The sequence below is a fragment of the Lissotriton vulgaris genome, chromosome 4_1, assembly GCF_964263255.1.
Source record: "Lissotriton vulgaris chromosome 4_1, aLisVul1.2, whole genome shotgun sequence".
In the NCBI taxonomy this organism is placed as follows: domain Eukaryota; kingdom Metazoa; phylum Chordata; class Amphibia; order Caudata; family Salamandridae; genus Lissotriton; species Lissotriton vulgaris.
Genome location: NC_141691.1, coordinates 1,215,994,942 through 1,216,018,355, shown reverse-complemented (window position 1 = coordinate 1,216,018,355; position 23,414 = coordinate 1,215,994,942). Strand labels below are relative to the sequence as shown.

At 47.8% G+C, this 23,414-nt stretch overlaps 1 protein-coding gene across 4 annotated transcripts in view; it reads left to right on the top strand.

Annotated features, from left to right (window-relative positions):
- LOC147723070 (INO80 complex subunit C-like) overlaps positions 1–23,414 on the top strand; it is a 169,995-nt gene that overhangs the window by 133,842 nt on the left and 12,739 nt on the right. The window lies entirely within an intron of this gene.

The window sequence follows — 23,414 nt, the reverse complement described above, 5'->3', positions numbered from 1 at the left end:
CAGGGCTCTCCTTTGGGTACTCTTTAGGGTTATCTTTCTGCTCTTTCTCTGTTGAAATCCCCAATTGTAAACAGGTTCTTAAAAAGGGCTGGGTCAGTTTCCACACACACCTTTTGTCATGCCGCAGTGGGACCTCAATTTGGTCCTCACTTTTCTTATGTGTGCTTATTGCTAGCCCTTGCACCACTGTCCCCTCCGGCTGCTTACCATCTAGACGGCCATTCCAGGGTCAATAACTTCTGCCCGGTTTGTGAGTGAGTAACAAGCGTTCTCATGTAAGCCCCCCAATATGATGACTTTGTAAGAAATGAAGCACAATTTTATCTACAAAAGGTACTGACCCCATTCCATCTAGGTGAATCTATCACTCTGCCCACCTTTTTTTGCTCCTCCGCACCCCTCTAAAGAAGATGAGCGTCTGGACCCAAAAAGAGCGTTGTTGTTCTACCTTGGACGACCAACTGTTTGTGGGGTATGTGGGAGCTAAGAAAGGTTGGGCAGTACAGAAATGGACAATTTCCTGCGGGGTTGTTCTCTGCATTAAGATATGGCTTGGCTAAGAAGCTGCTTCATGAGAGCTTACCGTTACACTCCACCAGGGGAAAGGCTGCGACCACGGCATTAACTCTGGGTGTCTCAGTCCTGGGCCTCTACGAGGCAGCAACGTGGGCATTTCTGCACTAGTTTGCCAAGCATTACTGCCTGGACAGTCCGGTCCTCAGGGACTGGCATTTTGCCCGTTCAGTCCTGATAGACTTTCTAGTGTAGAGGTTTGTGCGCAACCCACCACCAGGATGGTATAGCTTGGGTATCTATTCAAAGGTAAGAAATCTGCAGCTTGAATCTATCAGATGAACAAGTTACTTACTTTTGGTAACATTTGAGACAGTAGCTGCTGATTCCTTTCAGACCCACCCATGCCTCCCCGCTCTGCGTACTTTTACCTTAGAATATCCCCAGGCGTCAGACTGGATCCGGAAATGTTTGCGTAGCAGTACCCTTGCGCGTCGGTAGGCGTCGTCTGCGGCTCCGCGTCCGTCGTCGGTGCTGTGATGACGTCATCGGAGTACTTAGACGCCGCCTCCGCGTGCTGACGTCAGTTCTTATTTTTTTCCGCGCCAGCAGCGCAGATCCGGAAAAAAGTGGTACCTTAGTCACTTTTTGACTGACTTTTTTTAGATCTTTTTGATAATTTCTCGAGTTGTTGACTTCGATCGGTGCCGATAGGGATGCCAGGTTTTAAGCCTTGTGGGGACTGCGACCGACTGATGTCGGTCACCGACCCTCACCGTCGGTGCCTCCACTGCCTCGGCGTCGATCATGACGACAAGACCTGCTCCGACTGTTGGGCCTTGACCTCAAAGGCTAGGCGGGCGCGGTCCCGCAAGCAGCTCGAGCTCAGACAGTCGGCCCCGCGCCGTGAAAGGTCCCGGCCCGGACGGAGGTCGAGGGACCAGTCGCAGGGGCGGAGCCATCATAGCTCCGGGAGTCAACATCCCTCCTCAGGTAAGCACAAGAAGTCGAAGAGACGTCATTGCTCTTTCGACTCCCCCCGACGCTCGTGCGGTGTGGCCGGGGGTTCGGGTGACACCGCCCACGCGGCTCCGTCGGAGTCGCAGGCGTCGCAACCTGCCCCATACCCTCCAGTCCCTGGGCAGCAAGCGACGCTGGAGGAGAACAAGCGTTTCCTCATGGCCATGAGGTCCCTCTCTCCTCCGACGGGTTCCGCTGTGCCTTCGGGCCCAGCGGACCCCTCTGGGGGCCCTAGCGGGTTGGGTGCTTCGGCCCCGACGCCGCTGGGTGCTTTGGCCCCGGCGCCGCAGGGCCGCACTGGATCCACTTCTGGATCCGGATCGTCACCGGACGACCTCACCGGCGCCGGTTCCACAGGTGTCACCTCCGGCGCCGTCCTCTGGCGGCGCCGTCCCCAATACCTCCCTTGACCCGTTTCCGGCGTCTGAGAGTCCCCGCTAGGCTCCGCTCTCGACGCCGCTTGGGGAGTTTTACTTCAATGAACCGGCCCCATCCTTTGACAACCCTGAGTATCAGGAGATGGGTGAAGAGGAGTATTGGGACGGGTCTGAGGACCCTCCGACACATGAGTGTCAGTCCCAAGAGGACTGGACCGGTGGACTTGGGGATGCCAGTGGTCTGGACACTTCGCCAGACACTGGTTTTGTGTCTCCCCCCCCCCCCCCCCCCCCACCCTCTACCGTGGCTACGGAGGAGGGGGGCAACCTTCAGTGTGGTGTTGACGCGGGCAGCCAAGGCCTTGGGCCTTGAGCTCCCCGTCGTGGCCGTGAGGACTAATCTCCTCACTGAGGTCCTTAAACCGCAGTCAAGCTCAACGGAGCCTCTGCTGCCGTTAAATGAGGCCTTGACAGACGTTCTTTTGGGCACTTGGTCCAGGCCCACTACAGGCCAGCCTGTAGATAGGAACGTGGCGAGACGCCGGCCCCGGGCGACCCTTGTTTCCTGTCCACCCACCCCACCCGAGAGTCTAATCATCCAGGCCTCTAATTCCCAGACCGCATTCCTGTCGGCTCCGCCTGATCGGGAATCCAAGAGGTATGAGAATTATGGAAAGAAAATATTCTCCTCCCTTAGTTTGGGACTGCGGTCTTCCAACACCGCATGCCTTTTGGGCTGTTACACCCACTCCCTGTGGGACACGGTTGCGGACGTGCTGCCACAATGTCCGGCGGAGGTCAAGGCTAAACTCGCCTAAGCCCTTGCGGAGGGTCGAGATGCGGCACGTTTCTTTATCCGGTGTGGACTGGATACCACCGATTCACTGGGCAGAGCGATGGCAACGACGGTGGCGATTCGTCGCCAGGCTTGGTTGAGATCCGCCAACTTTTCGGCCGATGTCCAGAATACACTCATGGACATGCCATTTGATGGCCGTCGCTGGTTTGGCGACAAGGCAGACCATGCGCTTGAGCACTTTAAGGACTCCAGGGCTACGGCCAAATCCTTGGGCCTCTCGGCCCGCGCCAGCAAATGGGTGCCTTTCGCTCCTTTCGTGGCCAAGGTAGGGGCGCCCCCACACGTGCTGCCAGCCACGCACCGCAGACTAACATCCAACGCAGGTGGCGGCCGTGGAAATCGCCCACACCTTCCCCCGCAGCATCCGCCTCAAACCTTCCTAGTCCGTGCTTTCAGGCCCATGTGACGCCAGTAGGGGGCAGGGTTCGCCATCACCACTCCCACTGGCGCACTGTCACATCGGACAGGTGAGTGCTGCAAATCGTCCGAAGGGGCTACTCCCTCCCCTTCGAGATGACCCCTCAAGCTATGCCACCGCAATACCACCGCGTATCGGGGGATCATCTGCGGCTTCTGCAGGAGGACGTTACGGCCCTCCTGGCCAAGGGGGCCATCGAGCACGTTCCTGGGCCAGAAGTAGGGTGTGGTTGCTACTCCCACTACTTTCTGGTACCCAAGAAGGGCAAAGGGGGCCTACTCCCTATCTTGGACCTACGGAACATCAACAGCTTCCTCCGGAAGGAGAAGTTCAAGATGCTGACACTGGCTCAGGTCTTAGCTGCCCTGGACCCAGGAGACTGGATGGTAGCATTGGACTTGCAGGATGCTTATTTTCACATCCCCGTCCTGCCGGCCCACCGGCGCTACCTGCGGTTCACGGTAGGCCACAAGCACTTTCAGTTTACCGTACTCCCCTTCGGCCTTACCAGCGCCCCACGGGTGTTCACGAAAGTGATGGCGGTGGTCGCACCTCATCTGCGCTGGTTAGAGGTTTCAGTCTTCCCTTACCTCGACGACTGGTTGTTGAAAGCGGGCTCGTCCCAGACAGTCGTCAGCCACCTCCAGACGACGGCAGACCTCCTGCACCAGCTGCAATGTGCCGAAGTCACACCTGTGCCCCTCTCAGAAGCTCCTCTTCATCGGAGCGGTTCTTGACTCGGCGCAGTTTCGGGTCATCCTTGTGGCTCCGGACTGGGCACGAAGGTACTGGTATCCCGAGCTACTCAGTATGTCAGTCGATCCCCCCCCGGTTCGTCTGCCTCTTCAGGAGGACCTTCTGTCGCAGAAACAGGGGACGGTCCTCCACCTGAACCTGTCCAGTCTCCACCTCCATGCTTGGAGATTGAGCGGCGACAGTTGAGGCCATTTGACTTGCCTCCTGAAGTCTGTAATATCATTCTGGCAGGCAGGTGTCCCTCTTCTAAGTCGGTATACGCCTACAGGTGGAACAGATTTTTGGCATGGTGCACAGCAAAGGCTGTGGATCCTCTCTCTGCCCCTCTTTATGAGGTTCTTCTCGTCCTTCTTTCTCTTGCCAGCAGGGCTCTGATCTGGGCACTATCAAGGTCTACCTTTCTGCCCTTTCTGCCTTTCTGAGGCTGCCTGATCAAGCATCTTTGTTCAAGTCCCCTATTGTAACTCGCTTTCTGAAAGGCATCACACACACATTTCACCCTGTTCCCTTCGTGATGCCTCAATGGGACTTGAACCTGGTTCTTACTTAGCTGATGTGCGCTCCCTTTGAGCCACTTCACAACTGTCTTACCCGCTTTCTTACTTTGAAGACTGCTTTCCTGGTTGCCATCACCTCTGCCAGGAGAGTGAGTGAGCTCCAGGCTCTTTCCTCTAAACCTCCTTTCCTTTCTGTCTATTCGGACAAGGTTGTGTTGCGGATAGGTCCTCTTTCCTGCCCAAGGTTGTCACAGCCTTCAACATTGGGCAGTCCATCACCTTGCCCACCTTCTTTCTGCCTCCGCATCCCTCAAAGGAGGAAGAGCGGCTCCACCGTCTGGACCCAAAACGTGCGCTTTCATTCTATTTGGATCGCACACGCCAGTTCCGGGTGGATGACCAACTCTTTGTTGGTTACGTGGGCGCTAAGAAGGGACGGGCGGTGCACAAACGGACCATCTCTCGGTGGGTCGTCTTGTGTATCAAGGCTTGTTACTCCTTGGCAAGGAAGGAGCCTCCTTTTGGGCTGAGGGCCCAATCCACTCTGGCCACGGCGGCTACCACTGCCCTGGGTCGGGGAGTCCCCTTGCAGGACATCTGTCAGGCAGCTACGTGGGCCTCGCTGCACACTTTCGCAAGACACTACTGCCTGGACAGCCAAGTCCGGAGGGATGGCTTCTTTGGCTGTTCCGTCCTCCAGGACTTTCTGGTGTGATTATTGGTTCGCAGACCCACCACCGGGGTTGGTATTGCTGGGGTATCTATTCTAAGGTAAGGAATCTAATAATACCCTGTTTCTTTCAGATGAACAAGTTACTTACCTTCGCTAACGATATATCTGTAAGAAACAGTAGTTAGTATTAGATTCCTTACCGCCCCACCCATCCTCCCCGTTCTGCGAACCGATATCTAGGGTTAAGGTCATCCCCTTTCAGGGCCCTAGTTTCAATTGCACCAGTGTTGGTTTTTGACATGGCTCTGCGTTTTTGACGCCGAAAAGCTGTGTCTAAGAACTGACGTCACACGCGGAGGCGGCGTCTAAATACTCCGACGACGTCATCACTGCGCCGACGACGGACGCGGAGTTGCAGACGGCGCCTACCGACACGCAAGGGTACTGCTACGCAAAAATTTCCAGATCCAGTCTGACGCCAGGAGATTTTCGAAGGTAAGGAATCTAATACGAACTACTGTTTCTTACAGATATATTGTTACCGAAGGTAAGTAACTTGTTCGTTAGGGCTAGGGTTGTTCCCATTTTCAGGGCCCTAGTTTTGACACTATCAAATTAAACACTTCAGGGCTCTTCACTTCTGGTGTGGAAAAGTAAAAAGTACTGACCTCTGCATGCCTGGGTGGCGCCTATATAGGTGACCGCAATGTCATAACCTGACTGTGCACGCAAAGAGGTATTTCTCGAGCAAATGTTTCCTGATCCATCCTGACGCCTGGGAAGTTCAGAGGTAAGGAATGTGCAGCTAGCTATTGTCACTACCAGAGAAGGCATTACTGCAGGTAAGTAACCTGTACATAACCTGTTCACCATGACCGTGAAATAATATGGCTCTACAACACTTTAGTAAGACATGTGTGAAATTGTGTTTGTAACTACAGTTGCTTTAAGTAGAGTGCATAGATCCAATTCCATGTTACTTTCACAGTTCAACAAAATTGACACTAGAAAAACACTGTTTACTGTTTCACAGTTTGAATGTTGCAGTGAGCCTGCATAGGAAAACAACTACCTCACTGTACAGATTAAATCTCTTGCATTCCAGTTTTGATTAAACAATTTTTTTAATACAAATATGCATGGAAAATACCATGTAATTATCCATGTGTGCAAATGCACAGACTAGAATATACTATTGATAACCATCGCTGAGTGTCTGGAGGAGCATGATAACCCAGTTGAGGCTTTGCCTCTCGTGAGTCATGGCTACTTCCAAAGGCAAACAATCATAATCTTATCTTATCTTATCTTAGGTGCAATTTATAAAGCGCACTGACACCGAAGCTTCCTGGCGCTGAGAGGGCAAGTGAGGGGGGAGCACAGGAGGCGGAGTACTAGCAGAGGGTGGGGAAAAGATGAGTTTTTAATAGTTTTCTGAATTTCAGGAGGGAAGGGGAGGATTTGATTGAAAGAGGAAGAAGGTTCCAAAGCACCGGAGCTAGGTAACAGAAGCGGCGACCGCCGAATTTCTTAGTTTTGCTTTTAGGGGTGACTAGCAGATCACGGTGGGCTGATATGAGGTTGCGTGTTGGGCAGTGAGATTTGAGGAACGTGGGGCCAGAGCAATGAAGGGCTTTGAAGGTGAGGCATGCCACCTTAAAGGCGGCCCTTTGGTCAATAGAGAGCTAGTGGAGGCTGATGAGCAGAGGCGTGGCTGATTGCCATCGGGGGGTTCCATGGATTAGGCGGGCCGCTTGATTCTGGACAACTTGGAGACGTTGTAACAGAAATTGTGAAAGACCATGATAGATGGAGTTAGAAAAATCCAGACGGGAAAGTACAAGTGAGATGACAGTTTGGGTAAGTGCTGCGGGGGGAAGAAGGTGACGGACTTTGCGAATCCTCCGAACTTGGTACATGCAAGATGAAACTACCGCTCCAACTTGAGCTTTGAGGGAGAGTTCGGCGTCAATGGTTACGCCCAGAATCTTTACTGTTTTAGCTGGAGTGGGGGGGAGCCAAACTCCGGATGCCAGAACTGCGGGCCCCAGTGGGTGTGACTGAGTCCAGGGAGGAGGAGCTCGGTTTTGCCGGGGTTCAACTTCAATTGGTTCTGGTTCATCCAGAGTTGGATGTGGATCAAGGCTCCATGGAAAGTTTTAATGGCATGTGGAGAGTTGAGTGAAAAAATGATTTGTAGGTCGTTGGCGTAGTTATAAGTGATAATGTCCCATTTTAGAAGAGACTGAATCAGTGGCCGAAGATATAAATTGAATAGGAGCGGGAAGAGGGAGGAGCCCTGGGGGACTCCTCAGGACGTGGGAGTTGTTTTGGCAGTGTAGGTGATAGAGCGCGCAGTTCACCCGGGTCACCAATTTCTTACACGCACTGGGCCCCGGCGTGCATTTGATTCCAATCAGTGATTCTCGTGAACCGGGTGAGATCCTGGCACGCTACTATGAGTAATCAATGGTTTCAGGATTACCTCTGCTTACCATGCACCTGACTTACCACAGGCACAAACTTACGATGGACCTGGAGCTAAAAGGGAAAATAGTAGACAGGACCTTAAAACATTTCTTTACGTCCATATATTTTATCCACTTTTCTGTAAAATAACCACAGACACCTGATGAAGTTTAACACTTTATATGAAAATTCAAAAAGAAGATGCCAAGACAATAAGTGATATGCAGAACACTATGTCAAACATTAATATCAACACCAATAGGTAACTTTGCACGAAGAAAATCACGACCATTAAGATATATGGGAAAACTAGAGGTGGGATCTTGGCATAGAACTAATCACTGCAATTTTATACTAAGACAGGAGTTATGGGGGACCTAAAACATGTACTTATCCTTATCACTTAAGACTATTCTTACTAAGTTCACTGCAAACCACTAAAGGAAAGGGAAAAATGGGAACAAGCTATTATTTATGACAAAATCAATGAACTCCTAAAGGAGGGGGGGAGAGAAGGAACCCAACTAAATCAGACACATATACTGAATGTTTCAACGGCAATAGAGCAATATCACAGGTAGAATGCTTTTATAGATTGTACGAAAGAGCGAGAGAGAGAGAGAGAGAGAGAACAAGATCCCAAGAATACGCAAACCCACAGACAATATTTACCTAATTCAGATTTGAGACCAACCCTGGCCACGGGTCAGTTGGGAAGACGGAGACAAGGACCCTCAGAAAAGGCACACCAGAATGCGAACAGGTACAACCCACGGACAGATCAGGACAGGATACCCCTCAGGTTCGGGTCAAAAGACTGGGCCTCCCAGGGAAAACGACCAACACCCACAGCTTCGGACAGCAACGCCTGCGTTACCCCTTTCTGCAAGTAATCCGCCAGAAACCCCGATTGGATTTTCGAATCTCCCAGCAAAGTGCTTCGCCAGCACTTAGGAATTTCCACCCCTTAGGAGCTTGTGGAAAGTATGGACAAAGTGCTCCGCAGCACTTTCAGAATGAGCACCTATTGAGATCGTAGGGTCAGTGACAGGTCTGCTACTCGGACAAGTCGGACAATTTTCATAAGCTAAACTAGAGTAATTATACAGTTCTGGGGACCCTCAGACCACCCACTAATGTTGCAAGTGACAGTTTCCCATATTTTGATTGGTCAGGAGAGGTGGTGCGATCATTACCACCTCCTAAAATTCAGCTTTCCCAGATTTAATATTCAGGTTTGCATACCCGCCCCCTGGGTTCACGTTCCCATCCATAGAGTACAACAGAAAGTATGAGCGCATAAGACAGTTGCAACAAGTTTGTTAAATTCAAGGTGATTGTCCATATTGTGTGCTGGGTTCTCAGGCGCATTTTGCTTCAGGAGCCAGCTGGCTTGGTTCAGCTTCTGCGCAGTCGAGTTTCTCCCAGGTCACATGGCAAAACCCAGAGGAGCTTCAAATATGGTGTAGCTTAAGAACTCCCATCCCCAAAAGACGCGGTACATGAAAAATAAGCGAAAACAAATTAATATCACATCCAGAATGATCACACTGTATACCATGAAAAATCTTATCCCACCCTTACTTTATAATGACTATAGCATTAAGTTTTAGTGCGAAAAGATAGATAGGCTAAAGCAACAGCAATAGCAGAGAGCGTGGTGAGAGTCAAGCGGCCATTTAGCAATAGTGCGCATGTGCACAGAACTCCCTCCAGAATGCGAGTGCGTCACATCACATGGGTATGACCGACGCATGCGCAGACTGAATTTCAGCGAAGCAACCATTTTCCTTAGTGCAAGCTTCGTTAATATGAAAAAGACATACAGGCAAGCATCCGGGGACACCCGCGTGTTTGGGAAAAAACGTGTAATAAACGACAATAATGATTTTAGTAATATTATACATTTTGGCGAGGTTCTTGCACGGGGCAAGGCGCTTCACGTGCAAATCCTTGCTCCATCAATCCCCTCTTTGATGATATTTACTATCATCACTACATAATGGAAACAGATGCCAACTTTTCTCATTCATCCACATCACTCATTTCTATTTCAATGAATTTATTGTTCAGTTTTCTTTCAGCTTCTCTATGAGAGTGGTGATTTTTCGCCTTTTTGTAGATAGAATTCTTTAATTCTTCTAATTCCAGTTCATCAATATTTCTTTTCACCCCTCTTTGATTTACTGTGTATTTCTTTTTACACTTCTGACATTTGCAGCAGATAAAAATAATCAATATAATTATACCTATCACAACTATTGGCATCAGTATTTTCCACAACAGGTTTCTACCTAAGTTAGCAAACCAACTACCTATAGAGGAGAGACCTCCAGTCAGTCTTGTCCAGGCACTGTCAACCTCCAATGGTTTGAGTTCCTTTTCCAAATTAGTTATGTTCTTCACATATTGTTTTAATTCGATACTTTTATCTGGAATGTAAGTGCAACAATGTTGCGCCTTCAGCATTCTACAGACCCCGCCCTCTTTTGCTAATAGGGTGTCAAGGGCAAGACGGTTTTGTAAAACCATTGATCTGATCGCAACCATTTCAGTATTGACCAGCAGGAATCCAGCAGCAGTGTCCGTTGATAACCGGTCCACTACCGTAGACAATTTGCAGATTCTATGGGTGTTCAGAACTACCCCCATTCCAGGTATCAGTGCACTGAAAATATCACCTATAACTTCACCTACACTTTCGCGCTTACTACGCACTAAGCCATTAGTTTCTTCATCGCTTCCAGCTGCATTATTCACATGGTATATTTTCGGGAAAACAATGCCAAAGTAGCAGCTTCCATACCAGTGATCCGGCAATTTGAAATAAGCCTTGTTCCCACATATATAATATATTCCGGGAAACACAGGTTCTGACCCATTTTTGAAATCCCAACCTCCAATTACCTTGTAATTATGTTCACACTCGCTGGAACCGATGAATTCATTGTTATAGTACTCTGTCTTTTCCCTATGGATACAAAGTTTCCCCTTTCGTTCAAAATCCAGCAACAAGGCAGGATTAGCTTCGCCTTGCGAGGTGTTATCCATGTGTTCAGCCCACCTAGGGACTCTATCTTTATCGTCATTTGCTTTCTTCTGAAACTTTTCTCTCCTTCTGTCTGCCATCTTTATGAACATCTTTTCCTGCTCTTGCAGAGAACAGGTCAGATTAGATTCTCTTGCTTCATTTAGATCTATATTACCTATAGTCAGAAAATATTCTCCCATATAACGGGTCACGTCACTGGTAGTATGTACACGGTTCAAGTGCTTTCTAACAGGAAGTTCAGAAAAAACTACGTCATCATTTGAATAATAGTATTGCAAGGTGCTTCTATAGAACAAGCTAGCTAAAATACTACAGGAAATTCCATAGGTTAACGGTAGGTGGTGATATGTCACACCTTCAGCTACTGAGGTAGGTAGCTTCATGCAGACATAACAGTCTTCTATTTCCATAGCTTCTACGTAATGCACTAACAAGTTAGCAAAAACATTTAGGTGTGTTCTGTTTTTCATTTTGTGAAAATGTAGTCCATCCTCATCTGATGCTTCTAAGTTAGGTCGTGTATGTGTCGAGCCTACTAGTTTGTCGCGTCTTTCTAAGCTTCGTGGTGTTTCTGCAGTCGGGTCAGCCCCTACGTCTACTGCCTCAGGTTCGGTAGGGGAAAGGTTAGGATTCTTATTTATCATAAACGGTAAGAAGATTGTTAGTCCTATCCATATTATTATTAGCACAGCTACGCTACATAAGCATACTTTACAGCAAGTTTTTAGACACCCACATCTGGATCTCCCAGAGACACTCGGATCAGACATTCTGGCTTACAGGTGGCTTTCGCTGCCCCTCTTCGTTTCTTTGCACCAAAGGCTCACTTCTGGGTTTTCAAGGAGGGTCTTCGTCAGAGCTTCGATCAGCAATGGACTCGTCTTCACTGTTGCCACTATGGTGTGGTTCGTCTATTTCTTCCAACACATAGTAAGTCCACTCAGGGCTTCGATACCGTTTGCTCTGTTTCTTTATTCTGTCGCTTTTTCTCAGCGATTTTCCTTGGGCTGTCCTTTTTTCACTTTGAGCCCTCTTTCGGTCTTTGTCGTTTTCTGCGACTGTCTTCAGTCTGAGCCTCAGTCTTTTTACGTATCGGGGTGCACTTCTGCCTCCTTTCCTCCCAGTAGTTGAGGAAACTTGCCCTTCTTCGTGCACTCTTTTTATTTTTTGTTGTGGCACATCTGTTTCCCTACCTGACTGACTAGTTCCAGGTCTTTCATCTATCTCTTCTGCCTGGTCCCTATTCTGACCCTGCTCAGATTCAAATCGCACTTTCTTTTTATTTTTGGTTGCTGTTGTTTCCGCTGTCTGAGCACTTTGATCTAGTTCTATCTGTTCCTGTTCATGCTCTTCGATCCCTTCGCTTTCTTCTGCATGAACGTCAGCCCTAATTACTATCTGTCCCTTTCCAGACTCCGGAGTTCCAGGAGGAGTCTTGATGCCTTGATCTGACCCTACTTGGCCTACTTCCTGATCAGGTGTGATGTGATTCTCGTGGACCTGATCTGCTTCGTCTATTTCTAACTCACCTGGACTATCCCACTCACTGTCTAAGTAGGAATATTTCCGGGTTCGTATTGGATCATAAACCGGGTCGTCTGCGGGATACCATTCAATGCCTTGACTTGTGCTCGGCAGCTCGATGTCAGCTAGTTCTGGACTTTCCTCTTCGGAAGCCTCATCAGCTGTGCTGCCTTCAGCTTCAGTCGCGTTTTCTCCAGCTACCCGCTTGGTGTGGCTGGCGTGGATCCACTTCGGTACGCCCGCACACTTTACAGCAGTTGTAGTGACGAGGATCACTTGTCGTGGCTTTCCCCACCTCGGTTTCAGGCAACTGCTCCGGGTGTGTTTCTTTAATGCCACCCAATCTCCTGGATGCAAGTTGTGTGCTGGAGTCTTTGGCCACTCGTCTTCTGTCTCTCCAATCTGCTGAGAGAGAGAACGCACTTGGTCACCCAGCTGCTTGCAGTATTCTAGCACCATATCATCAGAAATGCTTAGCAGTTTGTGTCCGGGTACCCATGCCTGCCGCATCACTCTTCCCATCAACACTTCATGGGGACTCAGGCCAGTCTTTCGGTTCGGGATACTTCTCAAACTCATCAGCACAAGGGGTAAAGCCTCTATCCAGTTCATTTTTGTGGAATCACACATTTTTCCCAACCTGGACTTCAGGGTGCCGTTTATTTGTTCCACTACTCCAGAAGCCTCTGGATGGTAGGCACAATGTAGTCTTTTCTTCATTTTGAATGCTTTACAGAGTTCTTCTAGCACATCGTTGGCAAAATGCCCACCTTGGTCCGTTTCGATAGTCTCTGGGATTCCATACCTAGGTATCAACTCCCTGAGCAACAGCTTAGCTGTAGTTAGGGCATCAATTTTCTTTGCTGGGTAAGCCTCCACCCACCTGGAGAACAGACAAACTATGACTAGGATATATCTATATCCTTTGCAATTTGGCATGGTTACAAAGTCTGCCTGCATTCTTACAAAGGGTCCTACTGCCTTCCCAATTGTACTCTGTTTTACTACAGTCTTCTTTCCTGCATTAAATTGCTGACACACTAGGCACCTCTGGCAAAACCTTTCCGCCTGGTTCCTGAACTTTGAGTTACAGAACACCTGTTCAAACACCCGACACATAGCGTCTCTTCCCATATGTGTTGGTTCATGTATCATTCTGACCATGGGGTCTACCAGGCTGTCAGGCAGTACAGGTACCCCAGCCGGATTTACCACCACACCATCCTCTCTCAACTTGCATTCATTTGCTGCCCACCTGCCTTTCTCTTGCCTGTCTGTTGCCTGTTGCAACTCCTTTAGTTCCTCCCACGTTGACACATTCTCAAACAACATAAGTTGGCAGCTGTTTCCACTCCACAATGCAATTTGGAGAGACATTTGATGTCGGGCACAAAACTGTGCCATTTGGTCAGCGTATCTATTACCGGCGGTCACATCATCATTTCCTGATCTGTGAGCCGCACACTTGACCACAGCCAATTCTTTGGGCAATTGGATAGCTTCCAGTAAGTTATGCACCACTTTTCCATTTCTGATAGGGGTGCCGGAGGAAGTCATGAATTCTCTTTGCAACCACAACTGGCCGAAGTCATGAACAACCCCGTAACAATACTGGCTGTCGGTGTACACAGTTATTCTTTTGTTCTTACCCCTCTTACAGGCTCTGGATAACGCGATGAGCTCTGCCACTTGTGCAGATTTCACCTCGCTTAGGTATGATGCCTCTATGGTCTTCGTCAATGTAACCACAGCGTAGGCAGCACTCAGGCCCCCATTCTCATGTCTTAAACACGAGCCATCTACGAACATTGTCTCATCCCCATCAAGTAATGCTATTTCACGAATGTCTGGACGGGGCTTTGTACTGAACTCAGTCAGATCAACGCAATTATGGTCCCCTTCTTCTTTTGATTCTATATCCAGGGGGACAGGTAACAGTGTCGCTGGGTTCAGGACATTGCACCGGGAAATGGTGACGTTTTCAGCACCAATCAGGATTCTTTCATACTTAGTCAGCCGACTAGGTGTGAGGTACTGGGTCTTAGTTCTAGTTAGCAGGATTACAACAGAATGAGGAACATATACAGTGACGTGATGTCCCATGACAATGTTCTCACTCTGTTCCAGACTGACACAAGTAGCAGCAACTGCCTTCAGACACCCCGGCAATCCAGCAGCCACCGGATCTAGGGTGGCCGAAAAATAGGCCACTGGGCGTCTAACTAATCCGTGCTCCTGAGTCAGGACTGAAAGAGCACAATTTTCTCTGGTGTCACAGAATAGTTCAAAAGATTTAGAGTAGTCCGGCATACCTAATGCAGGAGCGGTACATAGGCAATTTCTCAATGTTACCCAAGCATTCATGCTTTCACTGTCCCAGCTGACGGGGTCTTCTACTCCTTTCTTGGTCATGTTTATCAGGGGCCTGGCCAGTGCAGCAAATCCTACAATCCATTGTCTACAGTAACCCACAACTCCTAGAAACATTCTTACCTCTTTCTGAGTTTTGGGCAGTTCCATTGCTCTAATTATTTTGATTCTTTCAGTAGTTACTTTCCTGATTCCTTTTTCTATCTGGTGCCCCAGATACTTCACTGAGTTTTTACAAAACTGCAATTTGTCAGGCGACACTTTATGTCCTCCCTTTCCTAGGTGATTCAGCAAGGCAATGGTGTCAGTGACACAGTCAGTTTGGGTTTTAGATGCCACTAACAGGTCATCTATGTACTGCACCAGAACAGACTCTCTTGGCAGCACTAGGGATTCAAGGCACTTTTTCAGTATCTGGTTGAAAATCGATGGACTCTCGGTGTACCCCTGAGGGACACGATTCCAGACATAGATATGGCTGTCGAATTCAAAACTGAAAAGGAATTTGCTTTCAGGATGTAATGGGATGGAAAAGAATGCGTGGCACAGATCAATGACAGTGAACCATTCTGCATTCCAGGGAATCTGATAGAGAATTACTGCAGGGTTAGGTACAATAGGACAGCAAGGTACAACAATTTGGTTTACCTTGCGCAGATCCTGCACTACCCTGTACTTCCCACTAGGCTTTTTGATCCCAATGATAGGCGAGTTACAGGGGCTGCTCATCACTTCTTCTATGATTTCGGCTTCGAGCAGCCGGGTAATTTCAGTCGCCACTCCTGCTTTCACTTCTGCACTCATCTTATACTGTCTGGTTTTGGGGTATATAGCATTCGTTTTTATTGCTATTTTAACTGGGTCCACATTTGCCATCAGGCCTACATCTTTTCCTGTGAAATCCCACACTTCTGGTACTACTCTTAATTGGAGCTCTTCAGGTAAATCTTCAATTGTCAATGTCTTTATATCAGCATCTTGTCTGACTAACATTAGTTTGTATAGGCCATCTTCATCGGGGGTCTGAATTTCGACACCATTTGGTGTGCAGTAGATGGTACAACGCATCTTGCACAACAAATCACGTCCTAGCAAGTTTACGGGACTGGAATCACAGACCACAAATCTGTGCATTTCCTTGAAATTTCCTATAGAAATTTCCATTGGTTCAGTTACTGGAGTACTTATTATTTGATTTGAGACTCCCACTACTTGGATTGCTTCTCCCGAGAGGGGTAGGTTAGGAACATCCACTGTTCTTACAGTAGATCTGGTAGCACCAGTGTCCAACAGAAAGGTGACATCTTTTCCTTCCACCTTTCCTTCAATGTATGGTCCAGTCTGGTCTACCGGTAAGGAGGCGCCAAGCACGCACTCCCCATCCTCCCCCCTAAGGCCCCGTCAATCTTGATCTTCACAGAGGAAGGTGTCATTTATCAAATACTGTGGAATGACTGCGTTGCTTTCATTCTCGACCTCCCATACTTCCGCCCTTTCATTCTGCTGACCCTGATTCTTAAAATTCTGTCTAGGAGCGCGAGGCACTGGGGGTAATTTTACCTGTTGCTGGTTCTTTCTCGTCCCCTCTTTCGGCACCTGTGGATTTAAACCATTTACAGGGGCATTACCGGCCTGTAGGTGTGGACACTCGTCTCTCCAATGCCCTATCTGGCCGCACCCATGGCACGGGAATTTCTTCATGGCTTCTTCTCTACTCATTTTAGTGCGGGGCTTCCCTCCTCCCCCAGCAGTGGCATTCTGAGCATTTTTATCAGAAGTCAATCTACTTAACTGCTTTTCTTGCTGTTCGGCTAATTTCACCTGTGCCCACATTACCTTCTCCTTGAGGGCCTTCCTTTTGTTTTCGATTTCATCTTCGCAATATTTTGCATATTTCAGGACAGTATCTATTGGTTCTCCCTGCCAACTGATTTTATTGTCTCTAATCCATTGGGAAATTTCAGGCCTTAATCCTAGCACAAATCTGTAACTGAAATGTGTCATGTCTTTCAGGTCCACATTGTCGATACCACTGTATGTTTAAAACACTTGCAGTAGCCTTTCATAATAGGAGTGAACATTTTCATCACGTTCTTGGGTGGTTCTGTCTATTCGGGTCCAATCTGTTTCCTTTGCGGGAACCTTTTTCTTAAGGTACTGTATGACCTGGTCATATTTCCTCATTACATCAGGTGAGGGAGCTCCGGTTTTCTCATCTCTGGGATATTCATCATTAGGCCAATCAATTTCTATCTTACATTCGGTCCATAGATCTACAGGGACCACAATGTCGAAAAACCCATCCAGGTCTTTCAGCAGACATTTCTGAACTTTTATGAAGCGTTCTACCTGTCTGTACCAGTCAACTGGCTTCTCCCGTAATTTCGGGAAGTCATTGGTAAATGACACAATATCCTGTCGGGACCAAGGGACATGAACATATTTTCCTCCCGGGACCTCCCTCATGGGGCACAATTTTTCGGCTGGTGTTACTTCCTTTAATAAGAATTCCGAAGTCACTGACCCAGCCCTGCTGTTTTCCTTTTTCTTTGCCCACCGGGTTCTCCATTTCCCCACTTCGCCCCACTTCTGCAGGAGTTTTAACAATTCCTTCACCTGGACCTGTTTTCCCATTACATTCAGGCTTTCTAAATCTTTGTCTGAAAAATCCACTCTGTAAGGTTTCTGAAGGATTTTGGAGCGACTAACATCTATTCCCATTTCTTCTGCTGTATCCATTATTTTTTCATGGAGCGACCTAGCACTCCGGGTAAGATTTTTACTGATAAACAGCAACTCTTCTTCGTTATACGAGCTTAGGCGCTCTACTCCTACGTTTCCAGCCATCATTTCTTCTATTTCTATTCTCAATTTATATATTTCTAATGCTTTAGGTTGGGGAGTGGCCTCCTTCTCTAGCTCCTTTGTCCATCTGTCCAATTCTTCAGGGGAAACTAAAGTGGCACTCCTAATTCCCGTTGCACTTTCAATTCCCACCTCCTTTGGTCTGGGCTGACTTCTTGTCCCTATTACACTGGCCCTTGATTCCCTTATGGGCAGATCCATCAAACTCCCAGATTCACACTCACTCTCTTGATCCTCATCTATGAATATCTCCTTCTTCAAAGTCGGGATGCTAGAAGTGGGCAGCATCGAGGGGAGACCAGGAGGCTGGGGACTGGTCATGTCATTTCTATACAGTGGAATAGCTGGACCAATAGTTACTGGAATAGTCAAGGAATCGGGATGGGGCTGCATTTGGGTAATGGTTCGAATTAACTCATCTCGCTGTTTAGTCAGGACCTCTCTCTCTTTTTCCCCTAATACCTTTCCAGTAGATTTGTCATGCAATACCTGGGGTACTAAGGACGGATAAATACTCGGAGCGGTCGGAGTGACCAGTCGCGGAGGATCTTCTCCGAATGGCTGATAATTTGGGACTGTTGGTTTGGGTCTGCAAAACCCGTCCCTTCCACTGGTTTTACTGTCTGTCCCGGTTCCATCTGTATCACTATCTCTCCTACATCTGGGATACTTTGCAAAGGGATTTCGAGAGGGCACAGGTTCTGAGTCTGCATCATAGGGAGGTGGATTTTTCATTAGCAAATCTTCCAAATGGTCATCATCCAAGTCCCCCATAGGAGCTAGGTGATGGGTCTTTTCTTTGCTTTTTCCTTTCCTTTCCTCAACCACCCCCATCATCGGGAATAGCCCTTCAGTTATCATAGACTGCCTCCACTGTTTCATTTTCTGCTCTTTAGTTGGCGTTGGAAGCTTAGGATACCATTTACTCACTCCCTTATCCATCCTGGGTTTATCTCGCTCTGCAGCCTCAATCTCCCATTCCTCCAGAGCTTCGTACTGGGTCAACCTAGGTCTGGGGTGCAATTCATTCATGCGGGTCCTTAAGTTAAACAGGATCCGACCATTAAAAGTACCTTCAACAGGGAATGCTAGAACTCCGTCATTTACTGTATATTTTGCCCAATTCTCTAACCAGACACAAGTATGATACCCTTTATCAAACATCATGAAAGAAGCAGGCGTATTCGGCGGGGGAATGAGCACACCTTCCCTCGTTCTAATGGGCTTGTCGGCTTTGAAAAAATTCTTTATTTTGTCAGAAAATGACAATTTCCTTTTTATTCCGTACATCATGTGTGGTCTACCTCGCATAAGCTGATCCTTATAAAATCCTAGGTACTTTGGATTCGGTATAAAATCTGGATACCACATATAATCTTCGGGACTTTCCTTAAACTCGGCTTGATCAATTTTGTTTACCTTTGAGCTTCCAATGCTAGCGCGACTTCTATTTCGCACTACCCAATCAGGTCAGTGAATACAAAAATTCCTAGCCAATGGGTGCGCGGCCTTTTCGTGAGACCGAGTCTCACTCTGCGGCACTCACCCCTCCTTCACAAATTCAGCTTCACTACACGCCCGCTGTCTTGACCAATACCAGCGCGGCACGGAGTGACGTCAGAGCAGCTCTCCGACTGACTCCCTCCTTTACAAGGTAACGGAAACTTTTAACTCTTCCTAAAGTGCAACTGCAAAACTTAGTTACTAACACACAACGTCTGCCACTATGTCTGAGTGTTCTAAAAAGATAGAAAAACTTCCTTTTACTGCAAGTAAACCACTTCTGTCTACTTCTCATTCACTCTGGGTAGACTTCTTTGCCTAACCTCGCACTCGAGTAATATAGAACCCGTTATTCTTCCGACTCATCCACTGTCATCAGGGATATGTACTGAGCCGGGATTTCACCAGTGAACTATTTTACTTACCAGACAAGCCTCGGAGACCCTACTACTCCTTCCGTATGCGACCCTTACTAGGTGATATCGCAATGAAAGTTTTATACCGGACTCGTAGCTATCAATTATTCAGATATAACAAAAGATCCTAATTAGTGCTTCTAGTTATTCATTTAACCCTGCACTAATGATTCAGACCCTAGTGACTTCAACAGCTAACCGGATTCTGCTCACCGTTAGCTAAAATACTTCCCCGGGGATTCGGACTACACTGAACATCCACAAACAATTCTGGGTTAATTCAACATTTATAGCAGCAATGTAAAAATCATATACCTTTACATATAAAATTTTAAAACATTTCAAAAAATTTCAAACAATATAAAAACTCAGCAGCACATTATTTTCACGGTTTGTTTCTTAACTTTCCCTGTCTACCTAATCTAGCTAGTCCAAACCATCCTCTGGCTGCCAGAAAATTACTGATAGAGCGCGCAGTTCACCCGGGTCACCAATTTCTTACACGCACTGGGCCCCGGCGTGCATTTGATTCCAATCAGTGATTCTCGTGAACCGGGTGAGATCCTGGCACGCTACTATGAGTAATCAATGGTTTCAGGATTACCTCTGCTTACCATGCACCTGACTTACCACAGGCACAAACTTACGATGGACCTGGAGCTAAAAGGGAAAATAGTAGACAGGACCTTAAAACATTTCTTTACGTCCATATATTTTATCCACTTTTCTGTAAAATAACCACAGACACCTGATGAAGTTTAACACTTTATATGAAAATTCAAAAAGAAGATGCCAAGACAATAAGTGATATGCAGAACACTATGTCAAACATTAATATCAACACCAATAGGTAACTTTGCACGAAGAAAATCACGACCATTAAGATATATGGGAAAACTAGAGGTGGGATCTTGGCATAGAACTAATCACTGCAATTTTATACTAAGACAGGAGTTATGGGGGACCTAAAACATGTACTTATCCTTATCACTTAAGACTATTCTTACTAAGTTCACTGCAAACCACTAAAGGAAAGGGAAAAATGGGAACAAGCTATTATTTATGACAAAATCAATGAACTCCTAAAGGAGGGGGGGAGAGAAGGAACCCAACTAAATCAGACACATATACTGAATGTTTCAACGGCAATAGAGCAATATCACAGGTAGAATGCTTTTATAGATTGTACGAAAGAGCGAGAGAGAGAGAGAGAGAGAGAACAAGATCCCAAGAATACGCAAACCCACAGACAATATTTACCTAATTCAGATTTGAGACCAACCCTGGCCACGGGTCAGTTGGGAAGACGGAGACAAGGACCCTCAGAAAAGGCACACCAGAATGCGAACAGGTACAACCCACGGACAGATCAGGACAGGATACCCCTCAGGTTCGGGTCAAAAGACTGGGCCTCCCAGGGAAAACGACCAACACCCACAGCTTCGGACAGCAACGCCTGCGTTACCCCTTTCTGCAAGTAATCCGCCAGAAACCCCGATTGGATTTTCGAATCTCCCAGCAAAGTGCTTCGCCAGCACTTAGGAATTTCCACCCCTTAGGAGCTTGTGGAAAGTATGGACAAAGTGCTCCGCAGCACTTTCAGAATGAGCACCTATTGAGATCGTAGGGTCAGTGACAGGTCTGCTACTCGGACAAGTCGGACAATTTTCATAAGCTAAACTAGAGTAATTATACAGTTCTGGGGACCCTCAGACCACCCACTAATGTTGCAAGTGACAGTTTCCCATATTTTGATTGGTCAGGAGAGGTGGTGCGATCATTACCACCTCCTAAAATTCAGCTTTCCCAGATTTAATATTCAGGTTTGCATACCCGCCCCCTGGGTTCACGTTCCCATCCATAGAGTACAACAGAAAGTATGAGCGCATAAGACAGTTGCAACAAGTTTGTTAAATTCAAGGTGATTGTCCATATTGTGTGCTGGGTTCTCAGGCGCATTTTGCTTCAGGAGCCAGCTGGCTTGGTTCAGCTTCTGCGCAGTCGAGTTTCTCCCAGGTCACATGGCAAAACCCAGAGGAGCTTCAAATATGGTGTAGCTTAAGAACTCCCATCCCCAAAAGACGCGGTACATGAAAAATAAGCGAAAACAAATTAATATCACATCCAGAATGATCACACTGTATACCATGAAAAATCTTATCCCACCCTTACTTTATAATGACTATAGCATTAAGTTTTAGTGCGAAAAGATAGATAGGCTAAAGCAACAGCAATAGCAGAGAGCGTGGTGAGAGTCAAGCGGCCATTTAGCAATAGTGCGCATGTGCACAGAACTCCCTCCAGAATGCGAGTGCGTCACATCACATGGGTATGACCGACGCATGCGCAGACTGAATTTCAGCGAAGCAACCATTTTCCTTAGTGCAAGCTTCGTTAATATGAAAAAGACATACAGGCAAGCATCCGGGGACACCCGCGTGTTTGGGAAAAAACGTGTAATAAACGACAATAATGATTTTAGTAATATTATACATTTTGGCGAGGTTCTTGCACGGGGCAAGGCGCTTCACGTGCAAATCCTTGCTCCATCATAGGGACCCAGGCGGACCGCCTGTGTTCTTCCCGTAAGGAAGGACTTGACCCACTCAAGGGCAATGCCCTGGATGCCTGCCTGCTCGACACGGTGGAGAAGGATGTTGTGATCCTCCGTGTCGAACGCGGCTGACAGATCCAGTAGGACGAGGGCTTGGGGGATCCCCGCGTCCGCGTTACTCCTGAGTGTGTCAAGGACTGCCAGGATGACGGCCTCTGTGGAGTGGGCGGGTCTGAAGCCGGCCTGATTCGGCTCAAGATAGCGGGAGGATTCTATAAAATTTGACAGGCACCGGGTGACATGGGCCTCCATAAGTTTGGAAAAGTATGGGAGAAGGGAAATGGGGCGATAATTCGACGGCTCCGCAGTGTCAGCGCCGTTTTTTTTTTAGAAGGGGTACTAGGATGGCCTCCTTAAAGGAGGTTGGACAGATGCCGCTGCTGAGAGATCTGTTAAGTAAGTGTAAAATACAATCTGGCAGATTAAGACATATGTTCCGCAGGACAGACGGAGGACAGCAGTCGTTCGGGGAGCCAGATTTCACGGGGATGGCTAGTTCCGCTAGGGAGGTAGGATCTAGAACAGGAAAGGTGATAAAAGTCGAGGAGTTGTTAGGGGAATTATCCGGTGGGGGTGCCTGGGATGGATTTTTTGATTTTTGTGATCTTTTCTAGAAAGAAGTTCAGGGTGTCACAGGTATCCTGGGTGGGGGTCTGGGCTGGGAGGGTTCTGTCGTCTGTAGTTAGCTCATTCAAGACTCTGAACACCTCCTTGGATTTGTCGGCTGCCGAAGAGATCCTGTTGGAAAAGTGTTTTGGCTGAACTGATAGCTGTTTTAAAGTCTTTACGTGCGGCCAGGTAGGACTGTCTGGCAGAGTCAGAGTAGTCACGTCTCCAGGTACGTTCTAACTGGCGTATTTTTTGTTTCTGAGCCTTGAGGTCGTCCGAGAACCACCTATGGGAGTTCCGATGCCTGGTACGGGGGAATTTGACTAGGGGGGGCAAACCGGTCACTGGCTGACTCTAGCCAGGATCCGATGTCTTGTTCTAATCCATCGATATCATTTTAGTCGTGAATGGCTGGGCAGGAGTCGGCCAGGGCGGTGAGGAAACCCTGGGAGTCGTATGTGCTCCATTTCCTAGAAAGGCCACCGGCCATCAGGGGGGCAGGAATCTGACCGGCAACTATGATGGTAGTGTCCACCAGATGGTGGTCAGACCAGACACAAGGAAGTATGTCTGGTGGGGACAGAGCCAGGTTGCAGGTCCAGATCTTGTCCAAAATATGTCCCTTAATGTGAGTGGGTTGGGAGATATATTGAGTGAGATTTAGATTTTTAAGAGTCTCAAAGAACTCGGTGGCATGGGAGCCGGCGTTAATGTTGCCGAACCAATAGTTTAGATCGCCGAAGATAGCGAAGCGGGAGTGCAACGTTAACAGGGTAGACAATTGTTCATTCATAATGGAGGAAAAGGATGGCATCGGATGTGGAGGCTGGTATAGAAGGAGGAAAGTGAGGGGGCCGGTGTCAGTTTGCACGCTGATAA